At 41.5% G+C, this 14,650-nt stretch overlaps 1 long non-coding RNA gene across 1 annotated transcript in view; it reads left to right on the top strand.

Moving 5' to 3' along the window:
- The window catches only part of LOC142829962 (uncharacterized), a 190,309-nt gene extending 179,397 nt beyond the window's left edge, over positions 1–10,912 (top strand). Inside the window, exons 4-7 of the long non-coding RNA XR_012904940.1 lie at positions 409–688; positions 2,274–2,450; positions 2,566–2,737; positions 9,386–10,912. This is a non-coding gene — a long non-coding RNA (uncharacterized LOC142829962). The remainder of the gene's footprint in view (positions 1–408; positions 689–2,273; positions 2,451–2,565; positions 2,738–9,385) is intronic.
- Positions 10,913–14,650: the final 3,738 nt, after the last annotated feature.

Genomic DNA, 14,650 nt, shown 5'->3' with positions numbered 1-14,650 from the left:
CTTTCTATTTCCCTTTACATGCCCCCACACCAGTCTGGCCGTAGTCACAGTCCCTGCATTCCATGAACAACCCACACTGCATGTCACAGTGGGAAAGTGCTGGCAAAACAAACCAACTGGCTGCATCAGAGAAAGCATGTTGCGGAGCTCCCCAGCCTAGATGTGGGCTCTCCACCAGGTACAATCATGTCTCCCAGAAGTATTTTCCAATGCCCTTGCTGGGGCAGTGTAACTTCACACCACTCCAAACTCAGGTGGTGACAAAAAGCAACTAGAGGCAGAGCAGTGCTTAGTATTTTTCTGGTATATGACTAATCGGTGCTGAATGTATTCAATCCATTTGGTCCTTATTTGTTATAAGTGGGATGATTTTAATGCCTTTTACCACACCTTTGATTTGCTTCACAGTAAGTTAGTCCACAAAGAGAGAATTGAGGTATTCAGAAACCAATCCACGACTCACTAAAATCAATGGAAGACAGTGATTGACTTCAAGGAGAATTGATCAAGCCTTCAGTCTGCCTCTTACATGTTCTTGAACTGCAGACAACTTCCCTTCTTAAGCAACATTGCTTTCCAATAAATCGGTATTAAGCACAGATAACAAAGGTGGAGTAGACCTCCTGGAGATGCCGCACTTGTTCAAATGCTATCTTGTATTCACCCAAGCTATACCTCTATGCTCATGGTAAGGAATTTTTGTTTTTCTTATCAAGTAGAAATAAGTCTCCTTTGCTATGGGGGGATTATTAAAGCAACCTTTTCAGGTTTGGTTTCATTTCTTTGTAAGTTTGTATTAAAAATCCTGGAGCAAAGTTCTAACCTATTATAAATGTACCTACTTATTTCATGTATTATCATAGCAGACCCCTATAAGGCCTCAATCTCTAATGTGAATAATCAGCAATTTGCTTTGCTTTGTATGAGAATACACACCCCTCTACCTTTTTAAAGCTGTACTGGGCGGTGGGAGGGAGGACAAATACACTGCAATTTTCATTTATTGTACTGGGAGTTGTCACTAACACTTTGTGCATAGCTGTAGATGTCAGTTAATGCTTTATTTGAAAATGAGAACTAAGACATTGCAAATTTTGTTACTGATGGGAGACTTCTTTATAAAGGCACAAAGCCTTCCTGATAGCACATAGGAGTTAAACTGAAATTTAAAAACCAACCAACCAACCAAACAAACAAAAAAGCAACCAGGAAATGGACTGTTACAAAATGGGGGGGGGGGGGGGGGGGGAAACATCACACACAGAATATTTTAGAAGGAGTGGGGTATCTTATTCATAATGGTTTTAATCACATCCAAATCCAGGTACAGGGTTGCTCCCATAGGTAAACCAGTGATCGCTGTGAGCGTTCTCATGCTATTTATTGATGAATTAGATGAAAAGGCCTGCTGAATAGCCCTTATTTACATAGACACTCCAATTTTGGTTTAAAATTAGCATAAAACTTGGATGGAGGAATAATGAAATGTTGTTATTCCTATCGCATGACTATGATGCAGCAGAACTGTAGTGAATAGCCAGAATAGAGAAATATTAGTTATTGCCTCAACTTTACCCTCTGAGTTTCTAAGTGTGTGAATAAGTGACCAAACTCCCATTAAAAGTTGGAGGGGGTGAGGATAATTTGAGGGTACTATTGACTATTTCGTGGTTTTGTTGCCTTTTTTTTTTTTTTCCAGTGTTTAAAGCTAGAACTCCTAAGATTCAGTTGAAGCAGGGGATCCAACAGCCTGTGCAAGTCCCTGGGAAAGGTTGGGGGCTGACTTCACACTCCTGGAAGAAGGGCCTTGAGTGGAAGGGAATAGGCTAGAAACAGCTAGTCATCTGCACTGCACGCAGCGTGGTGGCTCCTCCCCCCTTGCACAGCATGGTGCTTCATTGGCAATTTCAGTGGGAGCATCTGGAACTCCAGGCTCTTTTGTATTGTGGGTCCTGGGGCAACTGCCCTCTTCTGTGTCTCCGCCCCCCCCCCCCCCCCCAACACCACACGTAGGCCTTATTGAAACTTATTAGAAGAAATAAAGGCTTTAAAGTGACCACTTGGGCTGAAATCAGTAACAATATACGTCAGGGTGCTGAGCCCTAGACCAGGTATGGAGACAGTGTTGAGTTGAAAGATGACACAGAGGAGGTAGTAGCAGAGAGGTTCCTTCTAAAATCAGGAAAAGCTGAAATTGCTAAGAATTGAGCTGAGACTCTGGCAGTGGCAAAGAAGGAGGGAAGAAGGCATAACTTATTTTTCCCTGACTTCAGGAGCCAGAGACACACACACCTGAATTTATCCCTGGACTTTGCTTATCTCTGACAACAAACTGTGTGTGAGGTTGAATAGAAGGCAAGCAGGAAAGGTGTGTTAGAGGGAAGTTTGTCCACAGGACTTTCACATTGAAAGGAGGAAAACCGAGTCAAAGAATTACTACCCAAGATACCGTGAGTGGGTTTTTTACCTGTTGTTTGCATACTTCTGAGTTATTGGTTCAGCATTTACTGAATTTAATGCTGTGCTACTTCTGTCCTTAGAAACTTTTCTTTTTGTTGTGCCCAGATTCATGCTTCGGAGTGTGGAGGTATTCCCTGCGAGAAGCACTCATGGATGGTATTTCAGTTTCCCAGATTTCTGGGTGGTCTGGCTTTAAAGTGGCTCATCTGTAACATTCACAGAACCTCTACATATTGAACATGGCCCTTATCGCTGCTGATACCACAGGGCAGAGGAGGTAAACGTGTTGGTATGATTTGGAGAATACTGACAATAAAAAATCCCTGTTCACAGGTATTAACACTGCAGAGCAGGCCATGATATATAATGCAAACAAATTTGAAAAAATTTGGATTATTTAGGTGACTGGGTAAAGAGGAGTTCAGTGCAAACATATGGTGAATAATTAATCCAGGAGCCAGGAAGTATGTGCTGAATAAGACAATCATGCTGCACGGTGGTCAGGAAAAGGAGCCAGAGGCTACCTTGGAAAAATAATTGGAACCATCATCTCAATACAGAGCAGGCAAATGAGGAAGTAACTTGTAGTAACTGAGATAAAAAGAGGTGATATTGTTACTGATCATGGCTCTTATTTGAACCTTTCTGAAACAACTGCTCACTGTAGAGCAGGCTGAATATTATTGTCATAAGAGCACGCAACACATGGCAGCACTGTCAATATCTACACTGGACCTGAAGAATTTGAGGGATGTCTGCATGTCAAAAACCCCTTCAGAGCACTAAGTGTCAAAGCCCAGGTCTATAGTCTCAGGATCACAGCTAAAAATAGCTGTGAAGATGTTCTGGTCCAGGTTCTGAAATCCATCCCTTCCCTGGGCCTTACAGATTGAGATCTAGCCCAATCCAGAATCTCTCTTTAGCACCATAGTACAAACATCACAAGCTTGAGTCTAACCTCAGGCTTTGAGAACTACGACTACGGATTTTTTTTTCCATATAGATGTACTCTTAGTTACAAGGAAACTTTTAAAGATTCAGGATTGTATTTAATGGAAACAAGGGGTATGTCTACACTACAAAGTTAATTCGAACTAACGGACGTTAGTTCGAATTAACTTTGATAGGCGCTACACTAGCGCTCCACTAGTTTGAACTTAATTCGAACTAGCGGAGCGCTTAGTTCGAACTAGGTAAACCTCATTCTACGAGGACTAAGCCTAGTTCGAACTTACTAGTTCGAATTAAGGGGTGTGTAGCCCCTTAATTTGAACAAGTGGGAGGCTAGCCCTCCCCAGCTTTCCCTGGTGGCCACTCTGGCCAACACCAGGGAAACTCTATTGCCCCCCTCCTGGCCCCGGACCCATTAAAGGGGCACGGGCTGGCTATGATGCCCATGCCAGGTGCAAGCCTGCCAGCACCCAGCTACCAGACCCTGCACCTGGCACGGATCGAGCCACCCACCCGATGCCCCCCAGCCCTCCCCCTCTTCCCAGGACCAGGCTGGCGGCTCCCGGGAGCTTGCCCGGGACCGCAAGAGGCGAGCACCCACCTGGTCTAGTGCGGACATCGTGGACCTCGTCCACGACCTTCGCACTAGGCACAGGAAAGTGGCCGTCTAGGGCAGGAGAGCTGCCAGCCTCGCCACCCAGGAGCAGGTGTGCATGAAAATCAAGGTGGTCCACTGAGACCCCCGACCCTGAGCCCTGAGCTTACAATGGCCATACTGGGTCAGACCAAAGGTCCATCTAGCCCAGTAGCCTGTCTGCCGACAGCGGCCGACCCTAGGAACCCTGGAGGGGATGGACCGAAGACAGTGACCAAGCCATTTGTCTCGTGCCATCCCTCTCCAGCCTTCCACAAACTTTGGGCAGGGACACCACTCCTACCCCCTAGCTAATACCACTCCATGGACCCAACCTCCATGACTTTATCTCACTTCTCTTTAAACTCTGTTCTAGTTCTAGCCTTCACAGCCTCCTGCAGCAAGGAGTTCCACAGGCTGACTCTTTGCTTTGTGAAGAAGAACTTTCTGTTACTAGTTTGAAGCCTGCTACCCATTCCTTTCCTTTGGTGTCCTCTAGTCCTTCTATTATGGGAACTAATGAAGAACTTTTCTTGATGCACCCTCTCCACCCCACTCATGCTTTTATAAACCTCTATCCTATCCCCCCTCAGTCTCCTCTTTTATAAACTGAAAAGTCCCAGTCTCTTTAGCCTCTCTTCATATGGGACCTTTTCCAAACCCCTGATCATTGTAGTTGCCCTTCCCTCTCACACCCTCTCTCTTCCCCTCTCCCACCTCCTTTTCCCAGTCTCCCCGAGTTTTGTTCAATAAAGAGAGATTCTATTTTTGACCACACGTTTTCTTTATTTTGTACATCAAGAAGAGGGGCTAGGGAAGGGTAAGTGGAAGGAGGTGAGGGAGGAATGGGGTACGAGCCCCCAATGGGGAGGACTGGGCTGGCTCTGTGGGCTTCTGGGGGTGGAAGCTCTCCTGCAGCCCCCCAATTGCCCCCTCTCCCCAGATGGCAGCCTGCGGCAAGTGCAGCCGGTCTGATGGCTGTGCGCTGTGATGTGCCCAGTGTGGGCACTCCGGGCACTCCAAGACAGGACTGCTTTGCAAGTGGGGCACCCCTGAGAACTGTCTGTCCGGGGTGGGGGTCGGGTCCCTTTAAGCACAGCCCTCGGCTAGCCTGAGGCAGCAGCTCCACTCTCTAAGTCCTCATCTGATGCCCTGCCGGCACTGCTTCCGGCCATCCTTAACCCCGGTTCAGGGTCCTCTTAATGTGGACATGCTAGTTCGAATTAGCGAAACGCTAATTCGAACTAGTTTTTTAGTCTACAGTACCAGGGAAATGCAACATCAATATAAAAGAGTTTTAAAAAGCACATTAATTTGATGCTGGAGAAGTTTGGGTGAATGCGGTAAGAAGAAATCTGAGATGAAGATAAAAGGAAGGAAGAAGCATGTTTGAGGGGGGGAAAGAGGTTTTTTTTTTTTTTGCCACTGCAGTTTGTTTAGTTTGGGTTGGTACGTTGGCAAACAGCTCAAGTCACTTTCACGGTTGGTTTTTTTTGAGTTTAGACTTCAGGAATGAGTAATATGTTTTTATCTGAAAGCTCATAACAGCATCCACTTCCTTTATATCACGTATAGCATCAGTGAGGGCAAAAATAGCTTATTTACCTATGGTATCTATCCCATGCCTTATTAAAACATTCTTAAACAAATAAGGTGATTTAATAGGGTAGGGAGGAAATGGTAACTGTAGTGTGAAACATAACTCTTGACACAATCCTTTTGACATAATCCTCCACTATCTCTGCAGTTACCCCTTTGAAAAGAACTGTATATTTAATCATACCACTAAAAAAAGGTCCTTCGAAGTGGAAAACTGGAAAACTGGAAAACCATTAGTTTAAAAGTGATGCACTAATCCTCAAAACAATTTACGATAATCTATAGTGCAATTTACTATAATCTATAGTGCAATTTATAGTGCAATAGTGCAATTTACTATAATCTATATTATGATGGTATTTGGAATAGGATTGTTTTATGGGGAAAACTTTTACCTTTGTAGCCTTCTTGGCCCCGTGGTTGAAATCAAATGAACTGATTATTCTGCCTCGGGCATTTAATATGGCTATGTCTACACTACAAAGTTTTTGCACAAAAACTGGTGGAGCATCCACTCCTTAAGTGCGTTTTTGCACCAAAAAATGCAGTAAATTGACAGGACAGAGGGCTTTTGCTGGTAGAGTCTTTCTTCTCCCCACGAGGAATAACTCCTTTTTGCACTACAGCTCTTGCGCAAAAAGGTGTGTGTGGACACTCCGCAGGGATTTTTTGCACAACAAGAGTCTATACGAAAAAGCACAGGTGCTCTGATGGCCATTCTGTTAATGGCAATCAGAGCTCTCTTGCACAAAAGCACATCACTTTTGTGATGTGCTTTTGAGGTGTGAATGCGCTTTTGCAGAAGATCTCTTCTGCAAAAAACTTCTTGCGCAAAACCCCTGTAGTGTAGACAAAGCCTCAGGCTACATCTACACCACATGCTTCTTGCACAATTGTTTTTTGCAAGAGTTCTTACACAAAAGGTCTTGTGCAAAAATGCATCCACGCTGCCATGTGCTTTTGCACAAGAGATGTGCTTTAGTGCAAGAGCATCCATGACAGTGTGGACACTCTCTTGCATGAGAAAGTGCTGATGGCCATTTTAGCTATAGGAGTTTCTTGCACAAGAAACTCCTGTTTCCCGTCCACACTGCCTTCTTGCACAAGAGCTCTTGCGCAAGAGGATTTATTCTTCATGGGAAGAGGAATAACTCTTGTGCAAGAAGCCCTCTGTTCCGACGCCTCACTGTAAATTTACGTATGCAAGAACGCACGTGCAGTGTAGACGCTCCACAAGTTTTTGCGCAAGAATGGCTGTTGTTGCTCAAGAAGCCTGCAATGTAGACGTAGCCTCAGCATATAGACACAAGTGGATTATTCATCCTCACTACCCAATATTTTCTGCTACTTTAGCAAAAGATTCGTAAATAAAAGGTAAAAGAAAAAGATACAATAGAAGGTTCTTATTGTGACTCCCAATTACTGTATTTTGTTTCTGTGGTTGGTGTACATATATTCCAAAGAGATAGTTGATGACTTTTTGTTCCTGTTATCACTTATAAATGCAACAAAACAAAACATGCAGGTTCCCTAACATTGTAATCTTGCCAGTTTCTCCCAGTACTTTCTCAATGTACTCTCCTGGGAGTATTAGGGAATTCACAACATCTAACAGAGAAAAAATAGAATCATGACTTCATATGGCAAAGCTGGAGAAACCTTTTACTGCAGAGCAAAACCAGAGTATTTTGCTTTGGTTGAAATCTGGTTGTTTCATGAACATCTGTGTTTAAAAAACAAGATAAAACCCATAGTTGGAAAACTCTTCTTTTGATTCACTACTTCCATTGCCTCATCTTAAGTGGCTAGTAGAATTATTGGACGCCCCTCCCATGAAGGATATAGAAGTGGATTTTAGACAGGCTCAAAAGAGATTTAAGGAGACAGTGGATATTTGTGATGCCCAAAAGTATGAAAGCAAAATTGGAACATGTGCTTCAACTTTCTTGGAAGAGTTTAGGATTCCCCCTTCATTTCCAAATATATTATAAATTATTGTAATTTATTTCAAAATAATGCAAGAATTCCTCTGACTACATAAAAGGCATAAGGCATGTTTTAAAGCAGGGCCAACAATTTTAAAAAATCTGCTCTCATTTCAACTGAAGTATAAGTATTTCTGACCAGGGTCCAACATCCAAATGGGATAATTATCTAAAGGATTTAAACAAAAGGCCCCTGTGTACTTCCTGCCAAGATCTTCACTCAAAGCTAAAACCAAACCTTACAACTGATATGTCTGGAACTTTCAAAAAGGCTTAGCATTGCCTAACTCTGATGCTACTGAGATAAAGGGAACATTTCCCAGCTGAGCAAAACTGGGTAAAAGCTGAGCTCTTTTGAAAATCCCACTCTTGAAGCCTACCATTGAGAAGCACTCCTCTCCGGGTACCTCTACACTGTGGTATCTACCTCCAGTATCCCGGAAAAACTCTGCCACATCCAAGGAACTCATTTGTTCTTCTGCTTTTTTTTTTTTTTTTTTTTTTTTTTTTGTGGAAGAGCAAACACGCTCTTTTGGGGAACCCTATATACCACGTTCTATGAGGAATAAAGGCTCCTCCGAAAGAGGAGGCTTTTTTGCCATTTGGCCCCATCTAGATGGAGCCAAATGGTGGAAAAGCCTCTTCTGGAAAAGCGATCAGAAAAAGATACAGTGTAGACCTAGCCTCCATGAATACAAATATTAGTGTATGGGTCCAACTATTCTGCATGTGAGGCCTGATCCCAAAGACTATTGAAACTAGTGTAAAAGACTCCATGTAATGTTAACAGGGTTCAGATCAAAATGGCACCATCTACTTTCAGACTTTATATGTTTTTCATTCTCCAGAAAATTAAAATATTTGTTACTATGTCTGAATATGATACTCATTGTCTAGAACAGATGTGTGAGGATAATAGATGTATAAATCACCAGAACAAGCAAAGGTCAGCTAAAAGGGGCACTGGTTCACACAGTTAAAATAATCTGTTCATTACCATTAGTCTTCTATCACTATCAGTGATCTTTCAATTCAGAAAGCATTAGCCATGGTTTTACTAACTCACAGCTGAATCTAAAAGTTTACATCAAAACTCCCAATTTAGCTTTGCTCTGTGGTGTTAAATTGCTTATCCAGTTGTCCTATTTTACACGTTGCGCTTTACTGAAGCACAGGATCTAATAATTGTGCTTAAAGGAAAACAAAGACAAACATTTCTGTTTCTTCTTTTTATTCATTACCAAAATTGTTGCCAGTCTTGTAATTAGATCCAATTGTGAGGAACTCTGCACCTATCCATAGGCCCGCAGATGGTAAGAAGATCAGGACTATAGGGTTGTGGGCATTTTTATTTTTAATGAATGTTGTATATTGATATTCTGTATGTCTGTGAAACAAATATAGCACACGCTTTGCCTAGTGTGGACTGGAGTCTGCTTACAAGGCATGCAAAAGGAAATTCCTTTGCAATGTGAGATTATATCAGGGAATGGGGTAAAAAATAGTACCTTTCACAGCTTTATACTTAGAGAAGATTAAAATGGTGGGGGAGCCAGGTCAGCTGAATGAAGGAGAACTATTAGTTTAAGTTAATTCCTATGAAAAATAAAATAGTTCTATGGTTTCAAGTTCAATTGCTCTTTACATTCTAATTTGAGATTACCATGAGCTGCACCATTTGGAGGTTGATCCCAAACCTTCTATAGTTCAGGGTGGTTTTGATTCACATACACCTGCTGTTTTCCTTCTAATTTAGGCTTACTTGTAACCCAGTCTTATGTGGCCACCTAGAGAAAAGAGGGATTGAGTTCTTGTCACACACCTGGTGCAGTGATCTTCGTATTTCCCTCGTAGCAGGGGAAGGATAGAGATTTCACCATCAATGCTTCATCCCATCCTGAGCAGGAGGAGCTGTGGCTGCATAAAGGAGAGAAATCAATTCCATCAGAAGACAACAGAAAGTAACTTCCCCAAGGAATCCTAAAGGGAGCAGGGAAAGAAGTATTGCTTTGCCAAACAGAGGCAGCTGCTGCAGACCGCCTGTCACCAAGGCTGAATCTAAAGTCTTAATCAGTATACTGACAATTGTAATGTCACTGTAATATAATCATGATCCCAAATATACTTTTGTTAGTCTTTAAGGTGCCACAGGGACTATTCCTTGTTTGTAATGTGACTGTATTTCATCTAGCGCTCCATCTAGTGGTCTGTTTGCTACCTGAAGTCATGTGCATTGCATTCTGGGAGTTGTTGGGACATCAAAACAGCAAGGCTGTTTCTTGGTACCAGTAGATTTTCAATCCTTACATGTCACCTTACAATTGTTTCCATTAAATTGTCACCTTTTCCAGTGCCAGGAGTTACCTGGTAAATGCGAATGGCAAACCAGAGCCATTGGGAGCCACGAGGCACCATGGCTGTGTAGCCAGTAAATAAACAAACAGGAGCAGCCAGGTAGCAGGTTTTTCAGAGTGAATCCATGGATCACTTTGAAAACACTGCTCTCATTTTTTCCAGCCATATGCAAAATACATTTTGTTATGTGCACTGAAGCAAGTGTGAATGTGCACCACCAGCAGAAACACATGCTGTGGGTGCTCTGCTAATCAGCTGGGAGACATTTAAATCTCTCCTGGGTGGCTGTCCATGCACTCAGCTTACAAGGAACACTGGATGGTTTATGTCAGGCTGTGGGGAATGCACTGTGATTGCCTTCAATGTTAATTACAGACCTGATGGGCCAAATCCTCAACTGGGATAAAGTGAGTTAGCACTACTGAAGTCAATGTATCTACAATGGGTTCTCATACCAGCTCTGGATCTAAAATGTTCTGTTCGTGAATAGTTAACAGTACAGCTCAGTTGTTTAGATGAATAACTGGAAACAAGTCTCCTTGCATTATATAAAATATGGTGTGATGGTAGCTACATATAGGCTTATCTCTGTTACTTAGCTGCTGGGAAATGTTAGCAGTGCAGCTCCCATAGATTGTATTTTAAATAATAAATCATTACTTGACTACAAAACCATATAACTTTCCTCTTCCTTTGTACTAAAATAGCATGGGGTTTTATTCACTGTGTTCTGTTTTTATATATCCCTAAAATTCTGATTGAAATGATTACACAGAAATAGCCTAACCAGGTGGTTGCAAAATCATTTTCTTAGGGAAAGATCAATGAGATTTGCATGGCTACTTTAACTCTGGATGATTGAAAGACAAAGTTTCTTCTCTTGAAGATGAAATCAGTTGCAACTAACTCTGAAAGTATAAAGTAATAGCTTTTCACGGGGCCAACTTCTGTTGTTCTGAGAGACAAGCTTTTGAGCTTACACAGAGCTTTTCTTCTGGAGCTGTGATGCTCTAAGTAAATTTTGCAGACTTGAAGAAGAATTCTGTGTATGCTCAAAAGCTTGCCTCTCTCACCAACAAAAGTTGGTTGAAGTAAAAAAAAAAATATCCTACCCACCTTGTGTGTCTAATATATTCTCGGATCAACATAGCTACAGCAATGTTTCAAACAAAATAATACATATACATTCGCCTCATTCAAGTACAGGTTTTACCTTCCTTAACTGGGACTCTCTGGTCCAGCAACATCTGTGGTCCAGCAGGTATAAGATGGTCAGGCCACAGGGCAGGAGTGTGTGGGGGAGAGGAGGATGGTGACTCAGGCAGGAGCCCCGAGCTAAGGGAGGGGGTATAGCAGGAAGTTCTGGTCCCTGCTATCAGGCAGTACTGGGGGCTGGCAGCAGCTGCAGAGTCCCAGCAGCCACAGAAGCCACAGAACCCCAGCAGTCACGGAGCTCCAGCCTGGAGAGCCATGGTGGGCAGGCAGCCATGGGACTCAGCTGGAGCCCTAGCTGGGAGCAGCATGGGTCGTGTTGGGAGGGATCTCCCCTCGTTCGGCAAATCCCATTGCTCAGGACCTGAGTGATCCCAAGAGTGCTGGATGAAGAAGGTCCAACCTGTATTGATCTGAGTGGTTGCATGTAAAATGCAAGGTCATTGGGCACCAAAATTTGGGCACCCAAAATCTGATTTAAGAGATCATCTTTAGCATGATATAAGATCACTTATTTTGTGGGTCAGCTGCTAGAGGGTGACATCACAGGTATACACACAAAGCTTTGACAAAGCCAATGGCCATGAGAAAGTAACAAACTCTACCTCAGTTTTCTTGGATACAAAATGAGATCATATCTACTAACCAGTCCCGCAGGGCTGTTAAGATAGTTAATTAGCTATGCTTGAAAAATGCTTAAAACACAAAAATCCTTATTTAAGTGCTAAGTAGAATGCAGTAAAATTCAGAGAGGGAGAATCTAAGTTAATTATGAAATATGTAAACAAAAAGCTGTTTTTGATTTGGAATAGCCTTACAAGGAAAAAAGTGGAAGTGTCACTGACTGAGACATATAAAACATTCAAAAATATACTAGAGTACGCAATTAATTCCTGCACTTCCAAAAGTATGGATTGGAAAACTGAACACAACTTCTCCTGTTCTAACTAATGTACCAACTCTATATGGGATACATTCTGTTGCCAGCTTGTAACTCAGTTTCTCTATGTGTAAAATTGAGATATATCTACTGGAGGGCATGTTGTAAGACCATATTAATATGTATAAAACATTTTGAGATAGAAGATACTACAGAAGGGCAAAGAATTACTATATATGGGTGATTTGAGAGACATCTGTCATTAGCTTCTGTTTATGCTCCCACGGGTAAATGAATTGCATTTTCTAACACACCTAACTAACTTTCATTTAAAACCTGTCACCAGAAATAAATGCAGTAATATTCTTTGGAAGAACTCTTCCAGTTGGTGATAATGGTTTACTTAAAACATATGGATGGAAAAATATTTTTTTTCACTCGATTAAAAGTGCTGTGCTCTATCTGCATACTTGATGCACAGTGCTGAAAAAAAAAGTCTCTTCCAATATTCTACAACTGCAACTGTGATCCATAGAGGTATTTAATCTAACATGGCCCCGTAAAAAGGGATGAGACTAGTGTCAGAGGATTTTGAAAGACAATCTCTTGACTATGCAAATTACCTGTAAACAGGTGAAGGTTTAATAGAATCTTGATTTAGAGATGGGCATTTTCAGAATTGCTCCGTAGTCAGTGTGTTGTGCATGTTACCTTTGGTCCATGCTCTAGGAATTGAAATGGGGACCTCCAGCACTAAATACACAAGCTACTAGAACATCTGCTCAGGACACTATCTAAGGCTGTTGGGAGACTTGTAGCCCATGTGAATTGCACACAAATGGGGAGATGTAACACATACTAGCCCCGAGCTACGCTTACACAATTGGGAACAGATTTTCAGAAGTGCTCATCATGAGAACTGTTCAAGAAAAATCTCTCTCTATTCCACGAAAAAATGGATAAAAAAATCATTTAAGGCTGTTCTTATTTATATTGGAGATTGACCCCACATATCTTAGAGGATATAAAGATAACATGTGGAAACTCTGTAAGACTGTCTTAGGACACCACAATGGTAATTGTACTTCTAGGCCCGTCGTGATTTTAAAAAGAGGGCTTATGTCATGTGATTGTTAGTAGGGTTATTGCATGCTCCTTAGAGTTGGTCATATGTTAGAATGCCAGTTCCATGGGGAATTTTTATGTTTCACAATTATTTGCTTTTATCCCAAATCAGACCAAAAAGTCTATTTTTATAATTCTTGGGAAACAAAAATTCCCCCCAAAAACTAATTTCAGGAAATAGCAAAACAAACTTTATGAAGTAGTTTTTAAGGTTATAACCATAAGCAATTTAGAACATAAAGTTTAAAAAGTAATATCACAGTCAAAATGAAGTGCTCTGATAATTTTTCATCAAAAATTTTGATAAAAATTAGTACACTTCCAGAAAATTAATTTTAATTGAATTGGCAATTTCCAGGGAAGAACTGTTGCAATGGAACATTTTCAATAAATTCTAATATTTTAGTTTTACCATGGAATAATTTTTATAACTTAACATGGGATAAAATAGCTGAAATATGATTGTATCAGATAAGATGAGGGTTGATCCTCTGCAAGTAAATAGTGATCAATAATAATGATGAGCATTAGTTTTGCATTAAAACTGAGATTTTCCTCAAGGACGTAAGAATGGTGGCTGTTTAAATTGCCCTTAATCTCAGATGAGGTTTCAGCAAATATTTTCTGGAATAAATTATCTATGAGGGGGATGGTGATTATGCAAATCTTGCAAGATTTCTGATTTTTGTCTGGACTGTGCTTCAGTAACTAGAAAGAGTGATTACATAAGATTGAATCTCTATGTGATTGGTGGAATATTATGTTTTGTATATTTGACACTTTGCCAAGAGTGGCCTATAGGGTGTGTCTACACAGCAGGGCAAAAATTGAAATAAGCTATGCAACTTGAGCTACGTCAATTGTGTATCTTAAGTCAAAATAGCTTATTTCGGCTTTTGGTACTATCTACACAGCAGGAAGTCCAAGTTAGAACACTCTTCCTCCAACTTGCCTTACTCCTCATAAATGTGGGTTACAGGAGTCAGAGTAAGAAGTCCTCCAGCTCGACATTATGTCGAAATAACTGCTTGTAGTATAGATGCAGACTATGTTATTTCAGAATAATGTGAGTTATTCCAAAATAACGCTGCTATGTAGACATAGCGTAATAGAGTATTTCAAGGCACTGATACCAATGTACAAAATAGTGCTGTTCCAAAACTGCATGTGCAGATGATCTTGGTGTACAAATGGTTCCTTTTGAGAATGTGGCTCTCCCTTTTATATACAATAGACTTCCGATTATCCAGAACCTTTGGGAACTAGGTGGTGCCGGATTATCAGATATGCCAGACAAACAGGAGGTACTAGAAGCTAGTTTATACTGTATATAAAGTGTTTTTAACCCTTTTTATTGTAGTACAAGCACTGTCCAGCGTCACACGTGCCAGTGGCAGACTGACTTGGTCCTGTCCGGTTTCGCTCGGTTTGGCTGCTGCCACTGCTGCC

The sequence above is a fragment of the Pelodiscus sinensis genome, chromosome 6 (assembly GCF_049634645.1).
Source record: "Pelodiscus sinensis isolate JC-2024 chromosome 6, ASM4963464v1, whole genome shotgun sequence".
In the NCBI taxonomy this organism is placed as follows: domain Eukaryota; kingdom Metazoa; phylum Chordata; order Testudines; family Trionychidae; genus Pelodiscus; species Pelodiscus sinensis.
Note: the sequence above shows the minus strand (reverse complement) of the source record. Positions and strands in the feature narration are given on the sequence as shown.